Consider the following 12,295-nt stretch of genomic DNA (forward strand, 5'->3'; position numbering starts at 1 on the left):
AATGCTGCCAGTGGTTAAGACACTGCACTCACAACGTAGGGGTCACGAGTTCGGTCCCTGGTTGGGGAACTAAATCCCACATCGCGCAGTGTGGCCAAAAAATTAAGAAAAGAATTTCCTTAATTGAACCAAATCAAAAATAAATGCAAAAAAGCAAAATGGCTGTCTGGGGAGGCCTTACAAATAGTTCTGAAAAGAAGAGAAGCGAAAAGCAAAGGAGAAAAGGAAAGATATAAGCATCTGAATGCAGAGTTCCAAAGAATAGCAAGAAGAGATAAGAAAGCCTTCTTCAGCGATCAATGCAAAGAAATAGAGGAAAACAATAGAATGGGAAAGACTACAGATCTCTTCAAGAAAATTAGAGATACCAAGGGAACATTTCATGCAAAGATGGGCTTGATAAAGGACAGAAATGGTCTGGACCTAACAGAAGCAGAAGATAATAAGAAGAGGTGGCAAGAATACACAGAAGACCTGTACAAAAAAGATCTTCACGACCCAGATAATCATGATGATGTGATCACTAATCTAGAGCCAGACCTCTTGGAATGTGAAGTCAGGTGGGCCTTAGCATCACTACGAACAAAGCTAGTGGAGGTGATGGAATTCCAGTTGAGCTATTTCAAATCCTGAAAGATGATGCTGTGAAAGTGCTGCACTCAATATGCCAGCAAGTTTGGAACCAACTCAGCAGTGGCCACAGGACTGGAAAAGTTACTACTAAGGTGTGGTGTTGGAGAAGACTCCTGAGAGTCCCTTGGACTGCAAGGAGATCAGCCCTGGGATTTCTTTGGAAGGAATGACGCTAAAGCTGAAGCTCCAGTACTTTGGCCACTTCATGCGAAGAGTTGACTCATTGGCAAAGACTCTGATGCTGGGAGGGATTGGGGGCAGGAGGAGAAGGGGCCGACCGAGGATGAGATGGCTGGATGGCATCACTGACTCGATGGACGTGAGTCTGAGTGAACTCCGGGAGATGGTGATGGACAGGGAGGCCTGGCGTGCTGTGATTCATGGGGTCGCGAATAGTCGGACACGACTGAGCAACTGAACTGAACTGAACTGACAGTAGGGAAGTCAGTTGAACTTCTGCCAGACAAGCTTCATTTAAATGTCAGATATCAGTGGGCAGGCATTGTTACCAAGCAGGTCAACTGGACTTGCATGGAGACCTCTTGTCTTTTTCCTGAAACTGGTGCTGAGAGTGGAATCACACAGGCTATATTCAACGACCAAAGAATGGAAAGGGGGAACCTAGTTTGCAAATCAGCTCTCAACCCAATTCTGGTGGAGCCACCAAATATATTAGAAGGTCAAGGTTAAAAGGAAGGAATTGGAAGGAGTGGAAAGAATATTCATGACTTAGTGGAGAACAGGGGTGTCATTGGGACCTGGCACTGTTGCACCTCTCCTTTGCAGTGCTTGTATGGGCTTTTTCAGTTGTTGTCCTGGCAGTTGTCAACTGTTCTGGCACTGATGAGTGTGTCATTTAGCGTGTGCTAATATATTACCGTGAGGTGATAATGAGACTCAAGGTCCCCTGGAAGCCAGATCTTCCCCAGTCTTTGGCCTAGTTTGTTCTAACCAGTCCTTGTTACTTTGTCTCTTTGCATCTTCCTCCTGAAACTTGTGGCTGCTCAGTCGCTCAGTCATGTCCAACTCTTTGCAACCCCATGGACTGTAACCCACCAGACTCCTCTGTCCACGGGATTTCCTTAGATAAGAATAATTGGTTTTGGAGTTCTGTGGTGGTCCCAGTGGTTAGGGCTCTGAGCTTTCACTGCAGGAGGCACAGATTCGGGCCCTAGTCGGGGACTAAGGTCCCGCATGCTACATGGTACAGCCAAAAATTTAAAAAGTAAATTAAAGAAAAAAAACACATTTTATTTGAAGGAAGGGCAAGGGTAAGATTCTGGGGCAACAGCCTTGGTAACAGAATCACTTGCCTTGCCGTCTGTTCTCCAGAACCTATAGAGTTGGGACCCCCCCTGTTGGCTCCAGTGGCTGGGACTGCACACTTCCAGTGCAGGAAGCCCAGGTTTGATCCCTGGTCAGGGAACTAGATCCCACACACAGCAACTAAAGATCCCAAGTGCCACAACTAATACCCAGTACAGCCAAATAAATAAATAAAATTTAAACCTATAGAATGGAACTTCCCTCATGGGCCAGTGGTTAAGAATCCACTTTCCAGTGCAGGGGACATGGGTTCGATCACTGGCCTGGGAACTAAGATCCTGTGTGCTGGAAGGCAATTAAGCCTGCACGTGCCACAGCTACTGAGTCCCTTCACCACAACGAAAGATCCCTAGGCCTGCAGCTAAGACCTGAGGCTGCCAAATAAATAAATTTAAAAACCTATAGAGTTAGAAATAGCTTAAAGCAAAGAAAAAGATCCATAGACCCAGATAATCCAAGGGTGTGCATGACAACACCTAGTTGTCCATTGAAGACACGCAATAATTTTGTGACCCATTTCAAAGTCTTTCACAAAAAAGACTTGTAATTCTCCTCAGCCCCCACACTTATATGGGCTTGTTTACTGTAACTTGAAAATTGCGCTGTTGCTAAAGGAAATAGCATGATGAAATCATTCATTAAAATATCTAACAGGATGACAGCAGTTGACAAAAACAATTCAACTCTTATCAAGGATTTTCATCTCTTTCTCAACAGACTTGGTATGTGGTCTTCTGCAAGGCATTTCCCTTCTCTAAGCCTCAGCTTTTTTTTAATCTCTAAAAAAATACAAGATTAGACTTGATTTCTAAGGTTTCTTCCTATTTTGAGACTGTGGTTCAACACACTTTTTTGGGGGTCTCTCCTTGATTTCATAAGGCCCATGGAACCAAACACCTACCCTTGGACGTCCTCACAGGAACGAGGACATCTCAGCTCCAGGATCAGTTCTCTGTATCCATCAGGAGCTGGTGTGCAGCTAACCATTCATCCCACGAAATAGTTCTTTTAAAGTGGAGCCTCTGTTCAACCACATGAAAAGATGCTCAGCCTCATTCAAAGTAAAAGGAATGAATCCAGATTTAAGAGTATCAAGAGATCCCGTTTTTCACCTAGTCAGTTGATGAACATTAAAGTTTGGCAATTCTGTGCATTGGCCAGGAAGAGCAAACTGGTGCAACTGGCACTTTATTCAGCTCTTTGCAGAGCAAGATAGAAGTATGAATCACAAAAATTTAATTGTATTTACGCTTTGACCCAACTCAGCAATTTATCCTCCAGATAGAGTCCCTCATGCACACAAAGATGTTTGTACTCCAGTATTTATAGTAGAAGCATAAAATTTTTGTAGAAGCATAAAAATGCATCGCCCTATATGCTGTCAGTATATTAAGTAGAGTATGTTATACATACGAATGGAATACTGTGCAGTGATATTTGAGGTATATTAGCTCTATGGTGTCAATTCAGGTCAGTTGCTCAGTCATGTCCAACTCTGCGATCCCATGGACTGCAGCACGCCAGGCTTCCCTGTCCATCACCAACTAATTACGGTGTAAAACTGTATTTGAAAAAGACGATCTGGGGCATATATACGTTTGTATATACAATCCCTGGGAAAATGTACAAGGAATAGGTTTGTAACTTGTTAGGTTTGTAAACCATGTATCCATTTTAAAATACATAAAAATTTAAAATAAATGAGACAACCCAGTGGAACAATTGGCAAAACACTTGAACAGGTACTTCACAGAAGAAAATCCAAACATGAAAGAAATGCTCATTTTCATTAGTCATCAGGGAAATGCAAACTTCAACCACAATGAAATACTATTTACATACCCACTAGAATGGCTAACATGAAAAACACCAAGTGCTGGTAAGCACGCAGAGAAGCTGGGGCTTCCATCCACTTCACTGCCGGGGGCAGGAATGCGATTGTTAAACCACCCCACAGGACCGTTAGCAGTGTCTGCTGAAGACAGATCGAAAGACTTGTGATAGAACAGTCCCACAGTACACTGTACGGCATCGTTTATGGATATTTGGGTTGTTTGCAGTTTGGGGCTAGAATGTAGCATACCCATACAGTGAAACAGAATACAGAGAAAGTGTACACTACACACAAGTAAGTCTCACAAATAGGATGTTGAATGAAAGTTCAAAATTGGGCAAAACTGACCTTTGGTATAGGAAGACAGGGCAGGGCTGTGATTACCACGGTAGTAGGGATGCTAGGGGCCTAGTAGTATTCCATTTCTTGAGCTGGGTGCTGGTTGTACGAGTGCACACTTGGTAAAAATTCAGCCTTGTACATTTATGATTTGTATGCTGGTACTTTAACAGTGGGAGAGAAATAGACTTCAAGGGCTGTACAGTGGAAAAATCAGAAATTTCTTCAGAAGGGAGTTGGGTGGTTTCTTATTTTTTCCACTGAGATTGTGATGTTGAATGCATCAGCCAGATCAGGGAAGCCAGAAGCCTGGAGCTCTCCAACCCAAGGTGTTGAACAAGGCCCAGGAAGTCTAAACAACCCAAAGTGGTGACACATTCCTGTATTCCTTTTCACTGGGTCACCTCACCTCCAGCTGCAGGTAGAGCCCTCGGGGGTAGCAGGCCTGTGCCTTGGGCTCTGTGTTCCCTGGAATCCCAAGCTGGCCCTCTCCTGCCCTTCAGCATGTCTTCCTCCCCGGCACATTATCAAAAATTCCTCCTTCTCTCCCATTCCTGCGACAGTGCAATACGCAGCAAATGAATGAACAAACATGTCACGGTTGGCCCCTTGTTCAGATGAAGAAACAGGCCCACTGAGTTTAAGGAGTGTGCTGAGGGTCATACAACTGGGAGAGGAGCTCATAGCCTCCCGCTCCTGAAGCACTCTCTACAGGAAGAAACGTGTATACACACGGCTGATTCATTTTGTTGTGCAGCAGCAGAAACTAACATAGCATTGTAAAGCAATGATACTCAAAAAAAAAGATACTAAGGAAAAAAACCTGAAAAAAAAAAAAGAACCTGATCTGAGAATGAAGCCCACCTCAAAGGGAAGCAGTCAAGGAAAGAGAGACGAGACCAAGTTCTGATGATGTCACTTGGCCCCTGGATCCTGCTGGGCCAACCCCAGAACTTTTCAGTCATGTAAGCCACTGTATTCCTGTTATTACCACTTTTTTTTTTGGTTGTGCCTTGAGGGATGCAGGACTCCAGTTCCCCCACCTGGAGTCAAACCCGCACCCCCTGCAGTGGAAGCTCAGCCTTAACCACTGGGCCACCAGGGAAGTCCCTATATTCCCTCTTTTTGAAAAACCAGTTTGCCTGGACTTTTGTCACTTACACATTTACACTGTGGTAAATATACGTCCCAGGTCCAAATACACTAGTTCTATCCTATTTCCTCGAATTACCAGTATAGATTTCATATCTTGAAATCTCATGGTTAACCCAGCGTGACTTGATCCTTGCCACTGGTGCTTCCTCTTCTGAGGGGTCATAGATGTTTTTCATGAGTCATCTGTCCTGAATGTTTCCCAGGCCCAATGTCTAGTTCATTGGTCTGTGGTTTGCAGAATTTACTTTCTTCCCCTTTTTAAGTAAAATGGCCATGTCATGTGCTTCTCTCCAACCTTCTGGCAAGTTCACAAGATCTTTTATGAAGCTTGGAGAAATAGGTGAATCTCTTGAGGACAAATGATATTTCCCCCAAATGGAGTCTGACCCTGAATGAACCCTCATTTTCCAATTTTCCTGAATAGCTGGTATCACCAGAGTGAAAACAAGGCTGCAAGAGTCTGCTCCTGGTGCTGGGTTCACTCACTGAACCAAGGGAGGACTTCCTCCAGCGGCAGACATGATCCTCCTCCATTCCATACAGTCTTCATGATGGTCTTGTAGCCTGTGTGATGCCCCCCATCTGTAGTGCCCACATAAGAGAATGAACGCTGTCTTACACTTCTCTGAATTCACACGAAGCTTAAAATACCCAGAGATCTGGTTTCTCACAAATGATGGCTACACGGAGCTGGTCATGCAAATCGGAAATGGACCAGAAGCTGCTGAGGTGCTCAAGGCCCCCACGCCTATTGTAGAACCACAGCTCCCAGCTCTTTCCTTCCCGTTGGTCCCTTAAAACTTTCCCAAGCAAGTCTTAACAGGCCGCTTTCCCAGGGACCAGCAGCTCCATGTGTGGGGCACAAGAAAGATACTTGACCGTCAATCCACAGGCCATCTTTTCTTCCGAGTGGCAGAACTCCAGTTCCTCCTGCCTAACCCCTAGGACTTGCGAGAACAACCCCCACCCCAGTTTTCTGAAGCTGACATTCTGCCCTAGTTCAGATGCCAGGGCATTCATTCAGAGGCAGGGCTTTACTAGGGCTTCCCCAGTGGCTCGGGGCTAAAGAACCTGCCTGCCAAGGCCGGAGATGCGGGTTCGATCCCTGGGTCAGAAAGATCCCCTGGAGAAGGAAATGGTGACCCGTTCTAGTATCCTTGCCAGGGAAATCCCATGGACAGAGGAGCCTGGAGGGCTGCAGTCCATGGGGTCGCAAACAGTTGGACACAGCTTAGTTACCCAACCCAAAGGCGCTCTATAGCTCTGCAGTGTAGCTCTGGAACTGTCTTCAGAGAATTTGCAGTGTCAGAATTCAGTGTTTCACTAGGTGCTAGAACCAAGCTTGCCATAACCCCAAGATTTTTGGGAGGGGGGTGTCCATTTACATTCCTATGCTTGCTCTTGAACTGAAAAATCTTCCAGATACATGTATATGTATGACTGAGTCGCTTTGCTGTCCACCCAAAACTGCCACAACATTGTTAATCAGCTGTACTCCAATATAAAATAAAAAGCGTTTTTAAAAAAATAAGTGTCCGAAGCACACATATTTTTTACCTTTTGTGGTTTTGGTTTGTTCTTTTGAAGAGATGTGGAAGAAACCCAAGCTGGACAGCCCGAAAATTGTGGTTACTGTATCTGGTGAAAAGATGCTGATGGGCGTAGGAGTTCTGGAGCAGAAAGTGGAATCCATCAGCTTTTTAAGATGCCCCGTTTAAAAAAAAATCAATCGGCCTCACAGTGCCCTTCCGTTCCATACATCCTTGCCTGACTTGTTTCACAAGCACTTTCCTTAAAGTCAAGGCTTCAGCCTAACTGCAACAGGCGAGCAGGAAATGGCATAAGGGGATCCTTGTCTTAAAGGTGCGGACACCAGGGCGGGGTAGCAACCCGAATCAGGTTATACTCCCTTCCCGGGCTCCCCCACCTCCAGAATCATCAAATAATCCACTCATCTGTCCGCAAAAAGGCCTGCACCCACCCTCCACCCCACAGCTCTGGTCGGCCCGGGAGAACACTCTAGTGTTTTGAGCAGATCCAGGAAACGTCGTTGCGGCGACCTTCTGTTAGAGGTCCCCAAGAGTGCTCCCAGGGGCGGGGGAGCACGCCTGCATCCGAAAGGCGGCCCCAGCCCGCAGCGAGCCGGGACCGGAGGTGCCCGAGAGCCTCGGAGCGTCGGGCGCAGATGGCGGCCCCACCCCAGCCAGTGACGCCGCTTCCGGGCCGCACCGCGCCTGCGCAGTCCGGGCTGGGGGCGGGGGGGGCGGGCCCGGGCTGCTGACTGACAGCTCGCGCGGGCCGGCGCCTCAGAAGGACACGGCTCCGGGGCCGGCGCAGTGGCCGCACAGCCGATCCCGAAGGCGCCCGCCCGCGCTCTGGCTCCCGGGCCCGCCCGGCCGGCCAACCCCCGCCGCGGTGAGAGGGGCGGGGGGCCCGCTGGCGCCCGTGAGGGGGACGGCGTACCGGGCTCTGTGGGCGGCGCGGGGACTCGCTCTCCGAGGGGCGACACCTGGAGCGCCCGGGGACCGGCGGGTGAGGGGTGGTCGGGTGGGGACCGGGGCCCCGGGGGGCTCTGCGGGGTCGGCCTCGGCTCGCGCTGAGGCGAGGAAACGGAAAGAGGGGGCCAAGAGCCCACCCTGTGGGGAGCGGGGCGCTCCCTGGGGGCTGGGGGAGCCGGAAAAGGTGTCCCCATCCCTGGCAGCTGACGGTGTCGCCAGGTGGCTTAGGAATGGAGCCGGCTACCCAGTTTTGGGGGAGGAACCCCCCGACTCCTGGACGAGCGTGCCGGGAAGGGGCTTCCTCGAACCGGGGTGGGGAAGACTCTTGGTGAGCTGTGCTGCGTGCTGGGCTTTAAGTTTGCTGCCCCTCTGCTTCTGAGGTGGCAGCGGGGGCGGAATGGGGGCACAGGAGAAGGGCTCGGCCCGCCTCCCCGGGGCCCCCTCCCCACGGTGGTCGGGAGCAAAAGGAGCTTTGCCGCGGGCCGTGTAGAGCAGCTGTGTAGAGCAGCTTGTTCAGGGTGGCCTGGCCCAGGGACCAGGGTCTTGGAAAGGACAGGATGGGGGAAGTTCTGGAGCTGGGTGCGAATTTCGCCTTGCGTGGGGTCTGGGCTTCCCTGGGTTGTAGGTTGATTGCGTTTGGGAGGAGGAAGAGGACTTGTCAGTAGGGACTGGCCAGCTCCTGTGACTCCGGGTAAGTGTGAGGCCAGGGTGCCAGCCTGCAGACTGAGCAGGAACTCACCTCTGAGCTGGCACAGGTGAGGAGCTTGACGTGCAGCTTGACTCTCTGGGGTGAGTAAATGATAGAGGCAAGCTGACAGCGCTCAGGGAGCAAGCCACCCTCCAGACCATTGTCACCTAAAGCTGAGGTTTGGAGCTCATTTGATTCGAGGCACCCCCTCCCTCAGCCTAAACCAGGGCAACCAAGATGCTTAACACTGAATTAAGCAAAGAAAAAAAATTCAGTTGTATTACGCGTGAGCGCTTCTTTCCATCATTCCGTGGTTCTGTTTGGAAGTGTGTGTTTTCCCCTTGTTCCATCTCTCCCTTGGGCTGTCACTGGCTTTTATTTCCACTTGGTGCAGAAATAGGACTGCTTACGCATTTGAAGCACAGGGTGATCGGCTATTGAGATCAGCTCACAATGAGAAAGTTGACTTGTGAGGTTCTTTTCCCATTAAAGAGACGAAGATGGCTGAGGACTCAAGCATATGCACTTTACTGAACAGATTATCTCTAACTTCTCAATTGGTTCTGGAATACAGTCTTCCGTCTTTGTCTTTTGTATGGCTTGTGTGGGTTAAAGTGAAGATAGTTTGTATTATTTGAGAACACAGCAATTAAGGCCAATGAAAAACTACTCAGTGACCTGAATAAATCACAAACCTTAAATAATTCGCTACAGATTTCCAGACAGTGCAGAATATCCACAGATATTAGACATGGTCCTTTTTGCATGACAATAGCTTTGGTTCTTTGGAAGTAAATTGCTTTAGGATGGCTCCAAATGGCTCTGAAGGGCTTCTCAGGTGCCTCATTGGTAAGGAATCTGCCTGCCAATGCAGAAGACACAGGTTCAATTCTTGGTCCAGGAAGATCCCCTGGAGAAGGAAATGGCAACCCACTGCAGTATTCTTGCCTGGAGAACCTCATGGACAGAGGAGCCTGGCAGGGTACAGTCCATGGGGTCGCAAAGAGTCAGGCACGACTGAGCAGCCACAAAATGGCTCTGAGAGCACATTTTTTAGGACAGTTTTTCAGAAGGTTTAAGGTGAAATGAGTCATCATGCTATCTGCCTCTGTCTCTCTTCCCTTCTCTCAAAAGAAAATAATCAGGTGAAAAGAAACATCAAAAGCAGCCTAGGAAGAGAGAAAGTCAGGGAAAGTCAACCCATATGACATGCAAAGGGAGGAGTAAAAATCCTTATTGCCAATGATAACCCCTCACTTTTACACCACTGAGTAATTTGCAAAGGGCTCTCACATGCAGGATCTTAACTGATCTTCATAAATGTCACAGATGAGGACACTTAGGCTGAATGGCTTGCTCATGGTCACTTAGCTAGTAGGAGCAAAGCAGAGTGTTAAGCCTACTTGTCTGACCCCAGATGCGGTGGCCCATCACCGCTCTGCTGAGCAGGATGCAGGATGCGGGCCGATGATAGACGCATCCCAGGCTCCAGGGATTCCCAGCATCCCTGTCTCCACTGCTTTCCCTGCTTGCTAAGGCAGCATGACTCTCAAGCGTAGATGCTCTCCACCACTTCCTTCTACCCCAGGCTTGAGTGTCTGCATGTACTCAGATTTGTTTATAGGTCCTTGAGAAACCTAGTGGGAAGTATGATTGCAGGGAGTGTGTTTTGCTCAAGCGCTCGGGGTTTCCTAATAGTCTAGGTGTCTTCAGCCATATGATGCAACAGACCCAGGCAATTCTAGGGAAACTTGCCATAATCGTTTTCCTTGTCCTCCACCCAGAAGAAAAATGCAGTGGTTGTGAAACCTGAGGAGTTGACCCAGTACTTTTGTTTTATCCAGCTTTTTTTATACATGGCATTGTTTGCGTTATGGTGATGCTTTTTTTTTCTTTTCTCCTTTCCTCTTTAAAGAGGGCACAGCTGTTCTCATTAGGGAAGAATAAGCTTGAATCCCATTTTCTAGCTCTGAGCATCTAGATCTGAAAAAGGACACCGGAGGAGGTTATCTGAGTGTGTTTCAGCAGGTCAGTTGTACAAAACAATTTTTAAAAAAGTCAAGGCAGTCGGGGGCGCATCAGTGGCTGTGTAGATCTGGAATGACAAAGGTGAAAGTTCTCGTGTGGAGGAGCACGGGCTTCAGTCATTGTGGCTTGCAGGCTTCGTTGCTCAGCAGCATATTGAATCTTCCTAGACCAAGGACTGAACCTGTGTCCCCTGAATTGGCAGGCAGATTCTTAGCCACTGTACCACCAGGGAAGTCCCAGAGTGATTTAAAACAAAAACAACTTTGAATCAAATCGTGTCTCTCCCCAGTGACATCTCAGTAGTCTTGGGATCAGATGCAAGCTTCTTACCTGGGCCCACTCTGCAAGGACTGACTGACCTTCCTTGTTGCTCCAGCTTCATCAGTTGCTACTCCCTCCCTCAACAAAAGTCCCTCTTTCTTTCTGGGCCTTGACTGGGTCTAACTTGCACTGGCTCTTCCTCCAGCCAGATTCTCCTGTGGCTGACTCCTTGTCATTCAGGTCACTGGTCCAGTGTCACAAGCTTAGTGGGAGCTCCCCTAACAATTTAAATAATTTCATCCTGGTCCCCAACCCACTTTGCTCACGTTGTATCGTTTTACTTTCATCATTGGTATCAGAAATGGCCATATGTGTATGTACTTTTAGTGCCGGCTCCCCGTTTAACATCGCATCAACAGTGCAAAGAGCGCCTGACATGTAGTAGGTGCTCAATAAATATTTGCTAAATGAATGATTTTTATAACAGACCTTGTCAAAGATAAGAGGGATTGCTGCATTGGTAGATAATAACGTAGTCGTCTCTTACTAGAGACAGCCGTCCGTAGGCTGGTCAGCTGACTGTCAGGCCACAGAATTTTAAGCTTTAGACAGTAAAACCAGATCAGTTTATGAGTCTCCTAGGGCTGCTGTAACAAAGTACCACAAACTGGGGGATTTTAAGGAAGGGATAATTATTCTCATACAGATCAGGAGACAAGATGTGCAAAATCAAGGTGTCAGCAGGGTTGGTTCCTTCTCGGGGTCTCAGAGGCAGTATCTGTTCCTGCCCCCTCTCAGCCTCTGGGGGTTTCCAGCCACCCTTTCTGTCCCTTGGCTTGCAGCTGCATGACCCCCATCCCTGCTTCTCTGGTCACATGACCTTCTCCCTATGTGGCTGTGTGTATGTATGTGTGTTTTCACAATATCGTCCCTTTGTGTGTGTCTCCCTGTCTCTTCTTGTAAGGACACCAGTCAAATTGGATTTGGGGCCCAACCTATTCCATTATGACTTTATGATTAAAAAAAAAATGTTTAGTTGGCTGCACCAGGTTTTAGTTTCGGCGTGCAGGATATTTAGTTGTGGCATGTGGGATCTAGAACCCAGGCCCCCTGCATTGGGAACACAGAGTCTTAGCTACTGGACCACCAGGGAGATCCCTCAGCATCTCTTTCCGTGGTTCAGTTCATGGAATGCTCAAAGCGTAACACCTTCTAACTTTGAGATCCAGTAACATTTTAAGGGGTAAAACTGGGAGGAGGGGGTTATTTTTTGGGTTAATGACATGGATTTGGATGTTTGTGCCTAAAGTATTTGTGATCCTTACAACTTGCACCTTATAGCTTGTGCTCTAGGTGTGTCCCAGGCAAGGAGAGGGAGGGTCTGACTCATAGAGTGATTTGCGCAGGGTCATCCAGGACCGCACTAACCTCCCGACTGACTGCAGAGCCCGTGGCCTCTCCCCATAACTGCTGGTGGCTAGGTCTCCCTGGTGGTTCCAGCCCGGGGCAGGATGCGGAGTTTCCCCGACAGCT

General features: G+C 48.2%; 1 protein-coding gene across 4 annotated transcripts in view; it reads left to right on the forward strand.

Annotated features, from left to right (window-relative positions):
- Positions 1 to 12,295, forward strand: part of KIAA0513 (KIAA0513 ortholog) — a 60,098-nt gene that overhangs the window by 2,870 nt on the left and 44,933 nt on the right. The window contains exon 1 of one of the 4 annotated variants that reach the window (XM_069549661.1): positions 7,538 to 7,702. The exons of 2 other annotated variants lie outside the window; for them this stretch is intronic. The gene's annotated coding sequence lies outside the window, so the exon portion shown is untranslated. Of the gene's footprint in view, positions 1 to 7,537; positions 7,703 to 12,295 lie in introns of those variants that run through there. One more of the 4 variants, XM_069549663.1, reaches the window with a different exon arrangement.

This window comes from Ovis canadensis, chromosome 14 (assembly GCF_042477335.2).
Source record: "Ovis canadensis isolate MfBH-ARS-UI-01 breed Bighorn chromosome 14, ARS-UI_OviCan_v2, whole genome shotgun sequence".
NCBI lineage: Eukaryota > Metazoa > Chordata > Mammalia > Artiodactyla > Bovidae > Ovis > Ovis canadensis.